Here is a 16,929-nt window from a genome sequence, read left to right on the forward strand (position 1 = left end):
TTCAGGGCAGCTTTGTCTGGGTGCCTCTGTAGAACATTAATCTCTTCTGATCCCTCGGGACTGGTAGCATCCCTGGCTGTAGACATGCTCTTTCTCCTGCCCAGCAAGACCCAATACTCCACATAACTTTTTCCTCCCTGGCTAGCTTGGCTCTAACACACGTGAAGCAGGCATCAGCTCTGTGTATGTTCTGCTGTCCTGGCGTATTTGCTGGCCTGTCCTACCAGCAGTAAGCAGAATACATTAATCCTGCAAGTAGTATCTTTAAATGTGGTATTGAATGTCATGCAATGTTCATTCCTGTCATCAGTCGTTAAACTTTGCATTCCTGTAGTGCTAAAATATGACTCAGAACTTTAAACATGAAGTCAATATGGAAGAGCAGTGTAAGCCAAGGAGAGTAATTGCTGTTCCTCTGGCCTCCAAGGCTCAGATCATTCCAGAAGCCAATTTCCCAAAACCAAAGTTGTATACTAGATTTTGTTGCTCTGTGGTGTTCTATATTAAACAATAATTCCTCAGGCATGTGTTCTCACTGTGCCGTGAGATGGGGTCTCATTGCTTGAAGAAGGCACATGCTTCAGGACGGTAGGCTGGTGTTTGATTTCTGCTCTAAGAACTCACTGTGGGAACTGATAAAAGGGACATCATGGAACCTGACTCTTCATCTGCAGAGCACAGGACCATAGTGACCTAGGAGCAAAAAAAGTCTTTAGACTAAGAGTCTCAAACTGTAGTTTAGAACTTCAGCTTCTCTGTCTAATTTATTTGAGATCCATGGAAATATAACTTAATGCCTAGCACATTAAGAGTGACCAAGGTTTGCTGACAGTTTTTGTAGGTGTGGGTGAGATGCATTATTTGTCTTGGTCTTTTGGGTGTCTGTTCATCTTTCTTTCAAACTTGATCATCATCCTTATAATAAGTATGTAAAGCTCAAAGCAAAGGAGGTACTTCACACTGATAGCTGAACAGCATCTGGGAGAGCTTAGTTTCAGGAAGAGGTATAGAATGTTATTATTCTGAGTCATAAAAATAGCAGTAGGGAAAAATTAACCATGGTCTTAAGCTTCTACTGCACTGAGGCTTTTTACACTTTGTTTCATTATGGCAAGTTTTGCACTCATGTTAAAATAGTCTGGGTATAGTTCACACAGGTTTACAAATCTGAGCTAATGTAGATGATCTGACTGATCTAGATCTCCAGTCACTCACTGGAAATCCCTTTGGTTCAGTATTTTACTCCTTGCTATAGCTTTTTAAAGTTTCAGTTAGTATAATTTCACAGCGAGTTTGCCTTGGGTGATATTTCCTTGCCTACTTCTATTGGACAATTTTACACACCCCACTCCAATAACAGTAAGAAATTAAAATTCCTTAATTAAATCAGGCTAGGATTCAGTCTTTTAGCCCTGGTGCCCTACCCATGTCCATAGCATCCCTCAGATAACGTTAATGCAGTATTTTCTTCTGTTTCTTTCTCCATAACAATATAAAACATGCTGAAGTAATCCTGCCCTCTGTCATCTTCCAGAATGATAAAAGAAATCAAGAGAAATTGACTTTTAAAACAGAAAATATTCCAGCCTTTACCCTGTGAGAATAATTGTTTAGTCTGTGGAGCTGATTTTTCTACTTAAAATTGAAACAGCCATCTTCCTTCAGTCTCTTCACAGTTAAAACTTTTGCATTTATATGTAAACAAACAAGTGTTCAGAGGTGCACCCCTCACCAGCTCTGTTTTTCTGTCTTCTGGGCAGCTTGCTATTATCTTTCTGCAAGGATAATATTAGTCTCTCTTCATATAGCTTTGAGATGGAACACTAATGTTCTACTGTGATAGCAGCTTTATTTCCCCTTGCAGAGAAGATAAAGGCATCCTTCCCTAAATGTGAAATTCAGCATGCATTTTATTAGATCTTCTGACACAAAATTCCTCAAGCTTATGTGCAATTGTTGCTAACCTTCTGTAAACATCGTGCAAACCTTCTTCAAACTCCCCATGGCTGTTCCATCATATGTTTGGCAAGTGCTGCCCTAAGACTTTTTTATAAATACTATCCAAGCCCTCTTAAAGACATGTATATCTGCAACATCACCTGTTGTTATTCATGATTTCCTGAACAATGTAAATGTCTTCACCGATGGTGGTCCCTGCAGTAGATACATAGCTCTTCTTGAAGTGTCATGAAGTCCTTTGGAAAATGTCCAGACAAGTTGTTCTGATGAAACCCAAACTTGTACTCCAGATATTAGCTAAGCTGTCAGTACTTCCTGCCAAGCGAGTTACAGTAAATTGCTATGGGACTGAAGGCATTTCTCAGATCCCTGATCCCATTTCCTTAATTACATTATTTGATCATGTTGCTTTGCAGGTTGATTAAAAAGCTATGCAGTCTGAAAGCAGTTCTTCAGAAAAGCTACACATTTTAGAAATGCTTTAGGCTGAAGTGTTATCACGAGTTGCAGTAGTAGTAACTCTGCACATACCTGGATTTTATTTTTTCTGCAGTATTGCCTATCCCTGGGTGGACTTGAAGTGTTGGAACAGTAAATGGCTGTGGTAGTTAAGTATTCCTCATCTTATTGCCTCTACAGTGCACCTATTGCAGGATTGCACTAAACATGTTAGTAATACCGGTAAATTGGAGCGTGTGTTCATCCCATCCACCTTTTTTTCTTTCAGTTTTTATGCCCTCATGTCATCATTGCTAGAGCCAGAACTGTAGGGTTTCTTGGAGTGTTGATAACTGAGAGATTACCATGGGTTGCTCTCACCTGGGAAGAAGCACTGCCTGGTTCATGTGTGTGCTCATACGGGGGAAGGTGGCCACTCTCCAAGGATGGTGCAAGCCCGATCTGCTCACCTTTGTTCCCCTGTCCAGGGTGCTGAGGCAGAAGCTGCTTCATGGGCAGCAATGAAGTGGAGGCAAGTCCTAATTCCGTTTATCTCGGTTTGGGGATTCTTCCGTCCTATCCTGACAGTGTGCATGGATATTTAGTATGAATTTAACATTAAGAGAATATTAAAGGCCTTGAAAACCTGTAGTGTCGATCTGATATGCACAGTTAGCTATGCAGTGAATGTCACAGCAAGTATTGCTAACACATCAGCACAAGGCTGTATGTTGTCTGGTAAGTTAACACTACTATAATACTTAGTCCAGTTGGTTTAAAAAAAAACAACAGCAATGTAGTTAACACCATTAGGTACTAATGTGTTACTTAAATGTTCACAAGGCAAAGCAGTGCATCTCTTGTTCTTGTGTTTTACTGGCCGAGATCAATAGAGGAAGCTTGTAACAGATGAGTACTCTGCCTTACAAGTTGTCAAAAAAAAAAAAAAAGAAGAAGAAAAAAAAAGAGGTCACCTGATTACAACAGTCTGATGTCCCATTTCTATCCTGACACTATCACAGCTGTGATCTTGTCTACTCAAATGGGACATCAGGTACTGAAGAATTCTTTCAAAGTTGCATTATTAACTAATAAAAATAAACCATTCAACTCTATTTCTAAAATGTCCCTACCATTTCTGTAGCACAAGCTTCTCTCAGGACTAAAACAGCTGAATCTGAGGTTCAGCTCTACCAGCTGCATGTAACTGTAGCTAATGAGTTTCTAAGCCTATTCCTGTAGAGTTTGCTCATTGCTAGGGTGAGCAAGATAAGGCTAAGAGTCCATTTAAGATAACTACTTGTTTTTAATGGTCTTCAGCATGGACAAAGCCCTGCCCTGTGAAATAATTGGTATGTAAGTTTTAAAGCTGTTTTTTGAAAGTGGAGTTGAGGATTTCACAGAATTTCAAGTAAAAAGATAAGTCTCTTTAATGCTTTTTGGTGTCGGCACTTCATCATACCCCAAAACTTTGAACACTGAAAACTTTCACAGGGAAAACAGTTATTCGACATCGAATTGATCCAAATGAAAAGTTTGGCCATTTAAATGAAAATGGTCTTTTTCAAGCCATCTGAATTTACCTGAATTCAGGAGGTACCTGAATTCAAGAGGTGTTCAATGTCACACATCTTTTCAGTGGGCTGTGTTTCTTGGCCAAATTTATCCAGAGAGGCATCCTAAAGAGGTCCTACCCTGAGGAAGTATTGAAGTTGTTCATCTTGAAAGGAAATATACTAGGACTAGATCCTGAATCATTGATCTTAAATTTCTTTGGCTATCAAACCTTCACAGTTGGCCAGGACTCTTTGAAAAGGCTGAGCAAAACTCTTGAAAGTAACATCTGAGTTGATTCTGGTCAGAGAGAAGAAAGTACAATATGTGTCCTATTACAGCTGACAATGCAAATTGTGTAGATTTGTCACTTCATCTGATCTCAGGCTACAGAATTAGTCAGGTGTGTAGCATCAGCCAAAAAGAAGTTGTTGCAAAATATATCTTCAGTATTTTAATGATATATTAGGGAGCATAGCCAAACTGTACTTTTCCATTGCCATGAATATCATGGATAGAGGAGGAGGGGACAATATCCTTCATTCTTCCAGACAAACAGTTTGATATTACAGTTGAGGCTGCATCCCATGTCTTTTGCCAGCGTCATGCTGTGCTAATGTAATTTACCAAGCGCACAAGGGTATGAAAGAACAGCACAGTCCAGAAGACAGCTCCATTTTAGCTTCTGCAAGAGGAGTTGCAAAGCAGAGTTTATTTCAATATGAAATTGAGTCATTTAGTTGTGTTCCTTCAAGCAACAAATTAATTACCAGAATGGGAGGTAGTTTCACAACAGGATTACCCTTTGCTTCCGTGGGCAGAAGAAGAGCAGCAAATCAGAGTGACAGAAATGCTGTGAGGAAACGGTAGGAGAGGCAGCAAATGACACTTTTTCCTACTGATGCATTTGCATCAGAGTAATCTCTTAATTCTCCATTGTTGGCTGGAATTACATTCCACAGGATACTGGCCTGGGGTATGTTCACTGCTTTCTTTTGTAAGAGAGACAGTGAATTGCATCAGGCACATAATAGTGTAGGAGCTACCTTACTGTGATAACTGCAGGCCTTGGTTACTAGACCTGAATACTTCAGAAAGACGTGATTGCCAGAGCGTGTTTCATATGATGTACTTTAAGGGAAGACGTTTTCGTCTACTTCTAGGTGTGGATAATATTCTTAAGAATGAGAAAAAAAATAAAAAGTGATGCAGTTTTCTCCTTCCTAGTGTTCTTAGACTGCCTTGTCAGTGTTGAGGCTTGAACTACAGCTACTGGAGCCCTGCAGAAGCTAGCTGTTTTGCTAGGGCACCTTTAGGGTATATCGAGTGACCTATTTGACCCAGTATTTTCTCACAGTAATGAGCTCCATAGGTTAGTTAACCAGGATTTTTATGGATCTGTTTAAACTTAAATGTAAAAGAATTGGGACCATCTGGTCAGTGAGGTCTTGTTTCAAGTGAGAGGTTTTTGTTAAATACTTACATATTCTACGTGCACAGTACAAATGTCACAAGGCAACTGGTGAGCATATTTAATCTACGCCCTATCTGGTGCCCAGCTAACACTGCATATTGTCTTTTAGTACATTATGGACTCAAACGACTGCTTCTCTATTACAGTACTTTAGAATTAATGTATCCAGATGGTCCAGAACAGTAGGAGTCAGCCTTATGGAGATTTTTTCAGGGTAGGATTGGGAGAGTTAAGTTATCTGTACACATGCCTGAACAGCAAACAGCCAATACGTTGTTTCCTGAGGGATATTTTCTCTCCACAGGAGACTGGATTCAGTGACCTATTAAGGACGATGCTGCCTCCACCAGAGAGAAGAGGATGGTCAGGGAAGGGGCTGTTGCTCTCTAGGCAGGCTGTGTTGCTTCCAGCTAAATTAAACTAGCCAGGAGACACCGTTGGTAGTGTATCAGAGAATTTCACTAACAGATCTGAAATACGCTTTCACTTCAGACACAGTGCCATGGCTTTGACTTAGCATTCAGCAGTCAAGCCTATAGACTTCTGTAGATCTTCGTGCCCAGGGCAACCCTGTAACGAGAAGCCTTCTACAAGGTTTCCACAGCTGTGAAGGGGAAAAAGGGCAGATGACTGTCCTCCTTTCTTATAATATTGCCTGTGTCAATTTCTGTCTCCAAACATAAATGTGTAAAATATTTTAGACTAACCTAATCGTCTGTAGAACTTGTTATTCAATTTGTGTATATGAAAGCTTACCTCCTGTAAGCGTGCATATATAAATACTTGGCTAAATCTCAGCATTTTTAGTGAGCATATTACTATGCATATTATATTGTCTTTAAGGGATTGTTAGAAAAATCAACATGCTGTAGAAATATCAACATACTACATACACATCAGCTGGTAGTCCTCTTTCCAGTTCTTTCATGGGTCATGGATCAGACATTTGGTACCCAGCAACAGAGACTCTCTGAACGGCATGTCAGAACTGAAGGCAGCAGGCTTCAGGCTGTAATCTCTGCTCTGGAAAAATTACCAACTGTTCTGCTCCGCTGACATGAAAAATGCATCCTTTCAGTTCTAACAGCTATAAACTGGAGCTGTCCTGGTGTTAGGCAGGTTCAGATGTGAAAGCTGGTGGCAGGATGGAGTTGATAGTGATAGCAACCATCTTGCCATCTGTCATTTCTGATGTAAATTCTCTCAGTTTGGTGTCAGCCCCTTGTAGTGTTAAACTCCATGACCAAAGAGCAAAATTGGGCTCGTGTCATTCTGTGTGTCTGAGAGGCGGTTTCAAAGCTCTTTCCTGGCACAAAGACTGAGTTACACGTGGTGTATTCAATAGAGTTAGTCCAGAAATAGAGCTTCCATCCCTGGAAAGCTTAAATGTTTTAAAGTTGGCTTCTCCTCCGTTCAACGGAGACAGAAACATAACAAAGGAAAAACACTTCCTGAAAGTCTTCAAATCGGAGATGCTGAATTACTTTGATCAGAAATTACATCTTTCATTCTGATGAAGGAAAATGAAAGGGATGATATTTCAAATCTTCCTACATTCAAAATATTCTGAGAGTTTGGTTTAGTATTAATGGAGCACTGTTATTTCTATTCAGACGTCCCCCTAAATTTCTGTTATTCAAAATTAAACTCCAGGTTCCTAGTAGTTTGTCATATACCATCTGAAAATTCAGGAACAATTTGAAAGTTAGGACTGTTACCAAGAAGAAGTAGAAAGATTTTGTTGGTAGTGGTGCTTTTTAAGTTCCAGGTCAAGTGTTTAACAATATTGTTTCTACCATTATTTCTCCATAATCAGCACTTACTTCGTATAGCTAACAATGTCTGATCAGGAAATGTTGTTAGATAATGCCAGGGGAAAGGGTTAACATCCTTCAATTTGGTCTGCAGTGTGATTTAAAAGTTCAGAGGAGTCCCATAACTAGAGTATCAATTAACTGAAGATTATCTGACATTCATCAATCGTCTGACTTATTTACAAATAAGAACAAAGCTCCTTTCTCCTAATAAGGTAGAAAACTGCCAGATCCTGTAGTGTATGTCAGAGTCAGGTGTGGAAGATCCTAGGAAAGAAAAAGAAGATCGAGTTGTACATCTGTTCCTTGTATCTTTGGGAGTTCAAGCTGGTCAGCAGGCTGCAGCTCCAGTATCATGGGAAGAAACCTTACAGCCATCTGCAGTCTCTGGCTGCTTTCTGCTAGAAAAAAGTGTATGATTGAACTGCAGGCAAGAATGGCGATGATTTATTGTTTTAACAGTCAATCAGTCCTAGCTGTTAGCCTTGTTACAATGCTATACACTCATAATCCAAGCTAATATAGAAAAGCCTCATTAACACAGCTAAAATTGTTCTATAAAAAAATCATGCATGTGTGAGGGGAAGGGTCTGATGATCTGCCAGTGTCCTGAGGCCTTTCTCAAGGGGGCTATGCTGTTTGAGATAACATACGTGCAAATTTTATCCTTCTCCTTTGTTGGTAAGTGTACAGCCACTTCTTCCTTAGCCTTAGACTCCTTGGGTTTATTTTTTTTCACTTAATCCACCTACTTGCATTCTCTCCTTTTATTGGTTCTCAGTTGCTCAGTTTTTCTGTTACCTCTAAAACTGCTCTTAACTGAAAAATAAAATCTTGCTTAGCTAGAGCTGCAATTCACTGATCATCACAACTTGTGTCTGCAGTCTGGGGCCTCTGGCATCATCCTGTGTCTGTTCTTCCACACCACATACTGTTCTTCTGTACGGGACGTTGCAGTCCACACTGAATAACTACTTGATACCTCTCTAAACTAAGGTGAAAATAAAACAACTTTAAGAAACAGTTTAAATATTGCTAGAACAATCTAAATCAGCTCACCTTTGAGACAAGTCTAGACAATTCCTGAGACTTTGTGCTGCCAGATCAGTACAAAGCCTTTGGCCTCTAAGCCATAATAATGAAGATCAAATTTATTGGGTGACACAACAAATCTCAGAGGTGGAGGAAGGGAACAATCCCATGCAATATATGCTGGTCAGCATCAATGTTGTTCTACAATGGCACTATCTCTAGAAACCAGTCATACAGGCTTAGTATGTTTCTTTTATATCAATGCTGTTGGGCCTCATTAATTCTACATACAAAAATTTCCCAAACAAACATGTACGTGTCTGCTGTATTTGCATACCCAATTTAAAACTGCCTTATTACACTCACATTTTTTCCCTTTTCTAACATTGTGCAATGTAGCTTGTATAGCCAGAGAAGGAATACCTTGCAGACATTTAGGGGTATGTCGAAGCTGCTTTCTGAACCACAGCAGACCTCCAATTTTATCAAATCCCTCTCCTTGCTGGCTGGAAGCACTCCAAATACAAGGACTAATCTGTTTTCACAAAAGATTCTCATGCTGAATGTCAAAATGACATTGTATTGCAGGAACTGTTAATGGGAGAGCTTTGTGTGACACAAAGAGAAGCAGGCATTTTGTGCATTCTGCTCAGCCCAGCCTTGGCTGCATCCATGCTAGAAAGCTAATCCAGAGGTCTGAGGAGTACAGTGAAGTGCTGGCTCCTTTATGAATAATGCCTCGAAGCTTGGCTGGGAGAGTTTGAAATCAGGCAGGAGGCTGTTCAGATGGACAATGTGAGTTGGTTCGGGACAAACAATCTATTTGTTTTGTTAACCAGTAAAGAGACCTTATAAAGCATCACTGAACATTGTCGTGGCCCAGGATAAACATTTAGTAACCTTTAAATGATTAACATTTGAGGGAGCAGTGGCTGAGAACTGATGTGGCTGTGCTCAGGGCTGTGCAGCTTCCAGCAGGCTCTGCTGCCTTAAGAGGGGGGTGCATAATGCCTAAGGAAAGGAAAATGCTCTGTTCGGGGTAAACAGTGGGTGGAACAGCAGTTTAATGCCCAAGGAAAAGAACTACAGTACTTGAAATATATATATATATATAAAGGAGATTAAGCAGCAGCTTGGGCTGCAAGAACTAGATTCATTAATTCACTGGATTAAACATCTGTACCACTGCAGATAACAGGCTTAGTCTGACTGTTGTTCTACTTGATTCTGCCTTTTTTTAATTTATTTTTTCTTTTTTTCTTTCCTTTCCTATCTGTCTGAGGGCTTGGGAGAGACAGGAACTGTCATGATTTCAGGTGGCCATTGAAACATTTCCTCTAGGCTATGTAAAGAGTGGTGGTGAGGATGAATGCAGAGATGGTGTTCAGTAAAAAATAATTGAGATTCGGCCCAACACCTCTGCCTATCAGACTTCCCTACGCTCACTCACCAATAGGCATAGACCTGCGGCCTGAGACCTGTCAAGAAATTCCCCCATGCACACATTTTCAACAGATCGATAGAACTTCAGCATAAATCAATTACAGCAAATTGGAAGAAGGAAAAAAAAATATGCCAGTGACTCAGCAACAGTTGGTACTGGGGAAGGAGGAGAACCAAGTTATAAAGTGTAGCAAGAGGGTGGGATGGAGTCATCCAGAGAACTATTTCTCTTACAGCCAATCTCTAACAAGTAAAATATGCCACTTAGGGTGCTGGCAGCTAACCTGAGAGCAGGCTTCCTGAAAAGTTTTTTCCCTGCTATGGAAAAAAAAAGACTCAAATGTTGCATACTCACTTAACATCATTCATGCAAAGAGAAAAAACCTGTCATCTTTGTACAGGGAAAACTAGAGGCCAACAAGTTTTCTGTCAGAAAAATTCATCAGCAGTTTATCTCATGTCCAGATGTGTGTAACACAATGGGTTGGACTTGAATGTGCTGTCCCGGAGAGCACTGTAAGAGAAAATGCAGCTATGGACTGCATACTAAGAACATACACAGCTAAGAAAAACTTACTAGTATTACAAATTACAAGTACTAATAGGACCGGAGAGCATTGCATTGGTTACTAATGTGTCTGGTCTTGAATACTTGGAATAACCCTGGGGTAAGTGAGTCGGAATGGTTTCCCTAGGCCCTGCTCTGTGAACACTACTAAAACTGCTCACAGGAGCTTCCTGGTTGATTTCAAAGGCCACTGATATTTTGGTAAGTCTTTATTTCAGTAAGTAGCCTAAATAGCATGTTTCCTTATTTTATGTAAGCTGCACTGCACACACACATAAAAAAAATATTTTCATGATCCAATGGCTAAATTCGCAACCCAACAAAACACTGCTGCACTCAGAGGTGTTTGGCCAAGTCTCAACCTCAGGTTAGAGAGCTGGAGGGGCACAAGTCCAAAGTGGTTAAAAATCCATTGCATAACTTTGGCCTCAGGCTATTGAACCCCTGATAAATTGATTAATCATTGTATGAGACCAAAACCTGACTGAGCTGAGTTTGTGCTTCCCTGTTGAATCTTGAAAGATTACTTGGTTTGCTTGTCTTACAGCTTCCTTCTCTGAATGCACAGCTTATACTGCAGTGTGCAAAGGAGAGTTGCTGACTGGCTTCGTGGCAAAAAGCCACCTCTCAGGCATCGGAGGGACCCAACCCCATGGTAGGGATTATTGGGTGCATAATGGCCACCATAGCCTGATTTTTGTGGTGATGATGAAGCCATTCCAGAAAGGAGCTAAGTGTACTGCACTTTACATAAAACGGAACTGGGGAATGTTGTAATTCTTCCTTTTTCTTCTCAGACTATTGTACGTTCTATCTGTAAGACAGGTAAAGAAAACATATTTCTTAGGTTTCCTTTGTCTGTGTTACCTTAATATTCTAGCATCACTGATGACAAATAGAAGCAAAGTTGCATTTGCATTAGTAGAAGATTTAATTATATGGGTTCTGACGCCTGAAGACAGCACCTTAAATTACTCTGTCATGTGGAGTTTTTTGTGTTTTCGTTTTTTTTTTTTTTTTCCTCATTTCTCTTTGCTGGCTTTTTCTCTGTGAGACTCTTGATAAACTGGTGGATTGCTGCTTAGAAGCCCATTGGCTTTTGATGCTATTTTCCTCACATAAAATTGAAATAGAGCTTTTGCTTTAGTCTGCTAAACATCAGACAGGTCTGATTTCTCTGCTCTCACCAGCTTTCCCCTACTGCAACTCCACTGATTTACAACTCAGTTACCTTAATTTATAGCTTGAGAAAGAAGCTTTTGAAGCCACAGATTAAAATCTGAACTTGGTTGACTTGTCCATTCATTCTGAATAGCTGTTTTCAGTTGAATATAGTTTTCTGCAAGGTCATTTCAGTTCAGGCTTTCTGAAAAACAGCAAAAAAATCTGAAAGTCTGGCAGTACTTGTGTAGCAGTCAAAGACAGCATTGTTGCTTCAATTAAAATAGGACAGACCCCGGTGGCCTTTACCAATGACTTCTTTCTCTGTGCTGTTCTTGAATGTCATCATAAATCAAAAGGTGACTGCACTTTGTTATTGCTAGAGAGCCATCTAGGCAAGATTTGGATTGCAAGCCTTCATGTAAAACATTTCTGTTCTTTGTTAATGATGCTACAACAGTGGCTTTGCTGATAAAGTCCATAGCAGTGGACTATCAGCTGGAGCTGGTCAGATTGAAAGGGCTAATAAGTGTACATGTATTCTCATTTGCATTTTAGTGCTATTTTTTTTGGTGATGCTGATATCTGCAACAGAAGCTTTAGCAATAAGTTATTGCAGCCACATTTGAGTGCCAATATTTCAGCACACTAATAAAATGCCACTTGTGCCAGCAAAGCTGAAAGGCCTGTGTGAGTACTTCTAGCACAGTTACATTCAGTCCAATAAATTATACATGCCCAGGAGTGTCCCTGGACACCGAGGCCAACTGGCATGGAGTGGCCTATTTCTGTGATAGTAAATACTCTCGGACTCCAGAACAGCATGGCTTGTACACACTGCCTATTGGGAATAGTCCCAGAAGTGCCCTCATCACTGAACCAGGCACAGGGATGGTTGGTGAGTGTCCCAGTGCACTGTGAAAGGTGTACTTACAAATGTCCTCCACTCGGTCAGAAAGATCCTGGTCGTGTCCCGCTTCTCTCGTCACAGTGTCTGAATGTGGAAGATTTGCAGAGGACTACTGACTCGAAAATGTTGCTCCCAAATGTTTGGGACTGTACTGAACTGCAGCTGTTTCTTGAGGTGGAAAGAATGAAAAGACTACATTCATTTTGATAAACAATACGCTGTGAATTGTTTTTGTGGCCTACTTAAAAATTTAAAATGAGAGAAGGAAAGAACACGATGTGATGCAACTGGCATAAACACACACTGAGAACTGAACGGTATTGCCCAAAATATGTTATGCCCGAATGGAAGAACAGAGAACAGGTGAAGCCAGAAGTCATGCTCTGGAATATCTTGCTTTCTTCTGCAGTTGGCATTATTCCCCCTTTGTGTGTCAAAGCCTAGTGTCTGTATAAGCTAGCACACTCCCAGTGAGTGAGAAATCCACTCCCCCTGCCATCTGCTCTCCTGCATGAATAGTTAGGAGGAGGAAACAGGCCCCGTTTAGGAAAAGAGAGAAGCTGGGACCCAGGCTATTGCAGGGAGAAAATATCCCATCGAAACTAGTGTCAGGCTGGGAGGAGGGAGAGGAGGGAAGATGGATTTCCAGCCTCAGGCAAGTGCGGCATGCAGCGAATGATGCCGCTCACATCAGCCAGCGGTGCCTGTAGTGCGAGTTGAGAGGGGGGAGCAGCACTCACATTGCAGCAAACACCATCCTTGCAAATGTGCCCAAACCAGCCCTGTTGGGATCCCTTTAAAGGGCTCATGCCTTGTGTGTGTTTCTGAGGTGTTCTGCATCGGCTGAGCAGCAGGACCGAAGATGTGGTCCCCTTCAGAACAAATGTGCTCTCAAAGAGCCTTGCTTCTATCCTGAGTATCTCAGTCTTGGGTTTAGTTGATCCATTTCCTTTTGTAGTTTAACAGCATCATATCGTACTTTATTTCCTAGGGCAATTGATTTGCACTCCATATGGTCTTGTGGGACATCCAGAAACAAATACTTGTCACAAAATGACTCTTTCTAACATCGGCTGCTCGCACATGAGGGAAGTGTTAGCAGCACTGCAGGAAACCTGAGCCTCCACCTGTAGCTCAAGGTTATTTTCTGTGGGTTCACAGCTATAAAGGAAGAATCTTTATCACCCACATCTCTTACTGATTGTAAAGCCTTATTTCTTTAGAGGAAATCTAGAACAATGATTAAGACATGTACTCATCTCTCACTTCCTGTGAAAAGATTTATAGACCTTTTTATAAGTAACTAGAAAAGGTAGTCGATATCCCAGCGTTCGGCTCCTTGAAATTCTTCAGGGTAATCCAACAAATTTATGGCCTTTCATTTTATTCTCCATATTCAGCATTGTGGCTGTTTTCCAGTCAAGCTTTAAATCAACACCTGGTAGCGCCGTCTCTTCTTCCTGATCATCAGCAAGATCAGGGCATCAGCACAGCTAGCAAGTCTGGTCAGTGCCCTTGTATGTAGTACATCATATGGACAGTACCTACCATGTAATACTGTGGTCAAGTCCCACATGTGGCAATAGGCAGAAGATGCAAGCCTGAAAATGCTAGGCTCTAGATAAGATTGTTGGTATCCAGTCTTTGAGTAGAGACGTTGTGACTTAATTAGACGTATCAAAGGGTAGAGCACTGGGACACTGGCGTGCAGGATGGCATTTCCAGCTGCTTTGCCTGTAGGAGGTATTCCAATATGCACTGCAAAAAAAAAAAAACTCTATTCTTGCATGCACGTGCATGCAAATGGTTGTATTCACATTTCATCCTGTAGTAACTTTTTTTTTCCCATTCTATTAATAAAGATAAACATATTTCTTCCCTCAGTCATGCCATTTCTGTAAGTTTTAATGCCCCTCCATCCCGATCTCATGGGCACACAGTTTTACAACATAGAGTATTAAAGCCGTATTTCAGGGGGGAAGCTGTTGAATAGCTTTGTGTGTGTATTTATCCCCTCTTGTGAAAAAAACTCTCCTCCAGATCTATAGCTGCCTTTTCAATGTGTAATGTATCTGTCTCAAAATAAGTTCTGCAATCCTGTACACCTAGCCACTCACCCTTGTTAGCTATGGTTGATCTCTATTTTTGATCTTGCTCTCTCTGAGTAAGGTCGGAGCAGTTGTTTATCAAGTAGATAAACTTCCAGAAGTTCCCTCAATATAACACCATTATTCAACAATAACAAACCCCAGCTGCATTTTTGATGTTATTGTTTGTTAGTAACAAGACCCTTTTTTTGCACATCACCAAAGTTGAATGCATGTATTTTATCTCCTCACACCTTTACCTCACCCCTGTGGTTCCTGCTGATTATTTGAACTTTTATTTCATGCAGTAATTAACATGTTGTAATAAATTAATTCTTGAGTTTCTTTCCTCCCTCATTAATGCAGGAAACTCTTTGTTGTTCAAAGAGGCTATGTGTCTGCCAGGTTTCACATGACTCATTAAAAGGGAGCTTTCAATACTGTAAGCGAATCAATCCTCAACCCAAGCAAAACAGATAGGGACATGGGAAAGCATGGTGGTTCTGCTTGCATATTCATCCCTCTTTTGCACAGGTAGATTTTTGTTTCTTTGTTTCCTAACTGATGTTCCCAATATCTCTGTTTTTCTTGCTTGAAGCCAAAAAGCTTTAATTGAGGGTAAAGGCTGCTCTGCCCTCATGCTTAGCATCCTGGGTATTATACGCTTCTATAAAGTCCTTAAGTGTGTTATTTTCCTCCCCTTCCCTGAAGCAGAAGGTGTTTTGTTTTGTTTTGTTTTGTTTTTCAACAGCTGGCAGTATCTGCATTCAGGGCAGTATCTGCCTATCCAGTGACCACAGTGAGCTTCCTTGTATCCTAATGGTTTGAAAGCCTGGAGGACTAAGACATGTCAGAAGTCATTAAAATGTAGAAGCTTCATCCGCCCACAGTGGTTTCTCTTGATTTTTTTTTAACTTTCACTGCGGTAAAGACTCTTTGGGTGTTTTCCTTCCCTCTTTAATTAAAGCAGACAGAAGACTTCTCTGTGAGGTTCTGTGTCTGTTGAATTTCACACTTTGCTTTATTTGAGTAAACAGACCCCATAAATACGTACGGAGAATAAGCCCCAGCACCAGTAAATTGTTGCAGCTCTTTTCAGAAAATATAAGCCTTTCTGAGTGTTTGGTGTGTATTGCTTAGCATGTAGTTGCACTGGGGGTATATTGTAAGGTCGTTTTGAACTTCTGCTCTAAGCCCATCTGTGTAGAGGCAGAGTTTGCATGACTGTGCTCACAAGAAAAGGGCAGACGATATGGCATTTGGGGCTCTGTTGTCTTTCCTTCTCTGTGGGGCCTTTCAGTGCCTGCTGAGCTGAAGGGGTACCTACTGAACCAGAAAAGGGAAAAGAAACTTATCTGAAACAGAACATTTGACTAAGATACCTAGGGAAATGTACTGGATTTGGAAGGTTTAGAAAACCTGATGCTATCCAGATATGCTCAATTCAAAAACATTAGGAACTGGAGAGAGGACTACACTAGGTTTATATAAATTTTAAACCCATGAAAATGGGAAAGACATCCATCTTGGCTAAAAGACTTTTTTTGTTCAGGAAGGTAATAATTTAGGTAGCAGCAGAAGTAGAAAAAAATAGGAAATAGAGAAAAGTCCATTGTAGAGATCAGTGAAATGTCTGAGCTAAAGATAAAAATTCTCCTGGCTGTTCATGAGACAAGATTGCCATGTGTTTTTGTTTAAGCACATTTGCAGGACAGTACCAGAGAAAAGCGGTGAAAACTGATGGGGTGTCATTGCCTATCACTTACATGCTTTATAGACATACAGCATCACATTTGTTATCGTTAAGGCTGTAAACACCCTTAATCTGTACCACAGCCTCTAAAGCCAGAGCTGCTGCTCTAGAACAACTCTGACTTATTTGAACCCAGGACATTATCTACAGAGAACAACAGGCTTTATTCAAAGTTTTCCTGAAGTCACATGATTTACGATGCACCAGAGGAAATATGGGAGGTACCAATGGTGGGAAAGGTGGTCAATACCAATGCTGTCCTAGTGTGCCATTTGCTCCGTACAGTTCTGTCTGGACCTGGAGCAGATGCCCTGTTTTCTCTGTTTTCCTCCAGCCTGCTGCAGTCTCCTTTCCCTTTAACATGCTTTGAGAAAGGCATTTAGCCAACGACGTTAGGGAACATGTTTGTATTTTGGCCCTCTTATCAGTCAATGAGTAGTTCTAAATTAAAACATGACTTTTCTGCTCATGTTGTCTGTGGTTTCATTTTACAACCTTGCAAGTAATTTCTCATCAGATTCCTATGCCCCTGGGAAGTGAGTCGTGCTGGAGTACAGTGGTTATTTGCCCACTGCAGAGTGCTGTTTGAAAAGCTCCCCTAGGATGTGTGTACTCTTGAAAGAATTGATTCTCTCACCTTTCTTCACCCCTAAAAGAGCCTGCATGGCTACACCACGGTCCTTCTACATTGCCCTCAATACTACTGGTTCTCCATGTCCTTTTCCCCCTGTCTGCC

Source organism: Oxyura jamaicensis, chromosome 1, assembly GCF_011077185.1.
Source record: "Oxyura jamaicensis isolate SHBP4307 breed ruddy duck chromosome 1, BPBGC_Ojam_1.0, whole genome shotgun sequence".
Lineage (NCBI taxonomy): Eukaryota > Metazoa > Chordata > Aves > Anseriformes > Anatidae > Oxyura > Oxyura jamaicensis.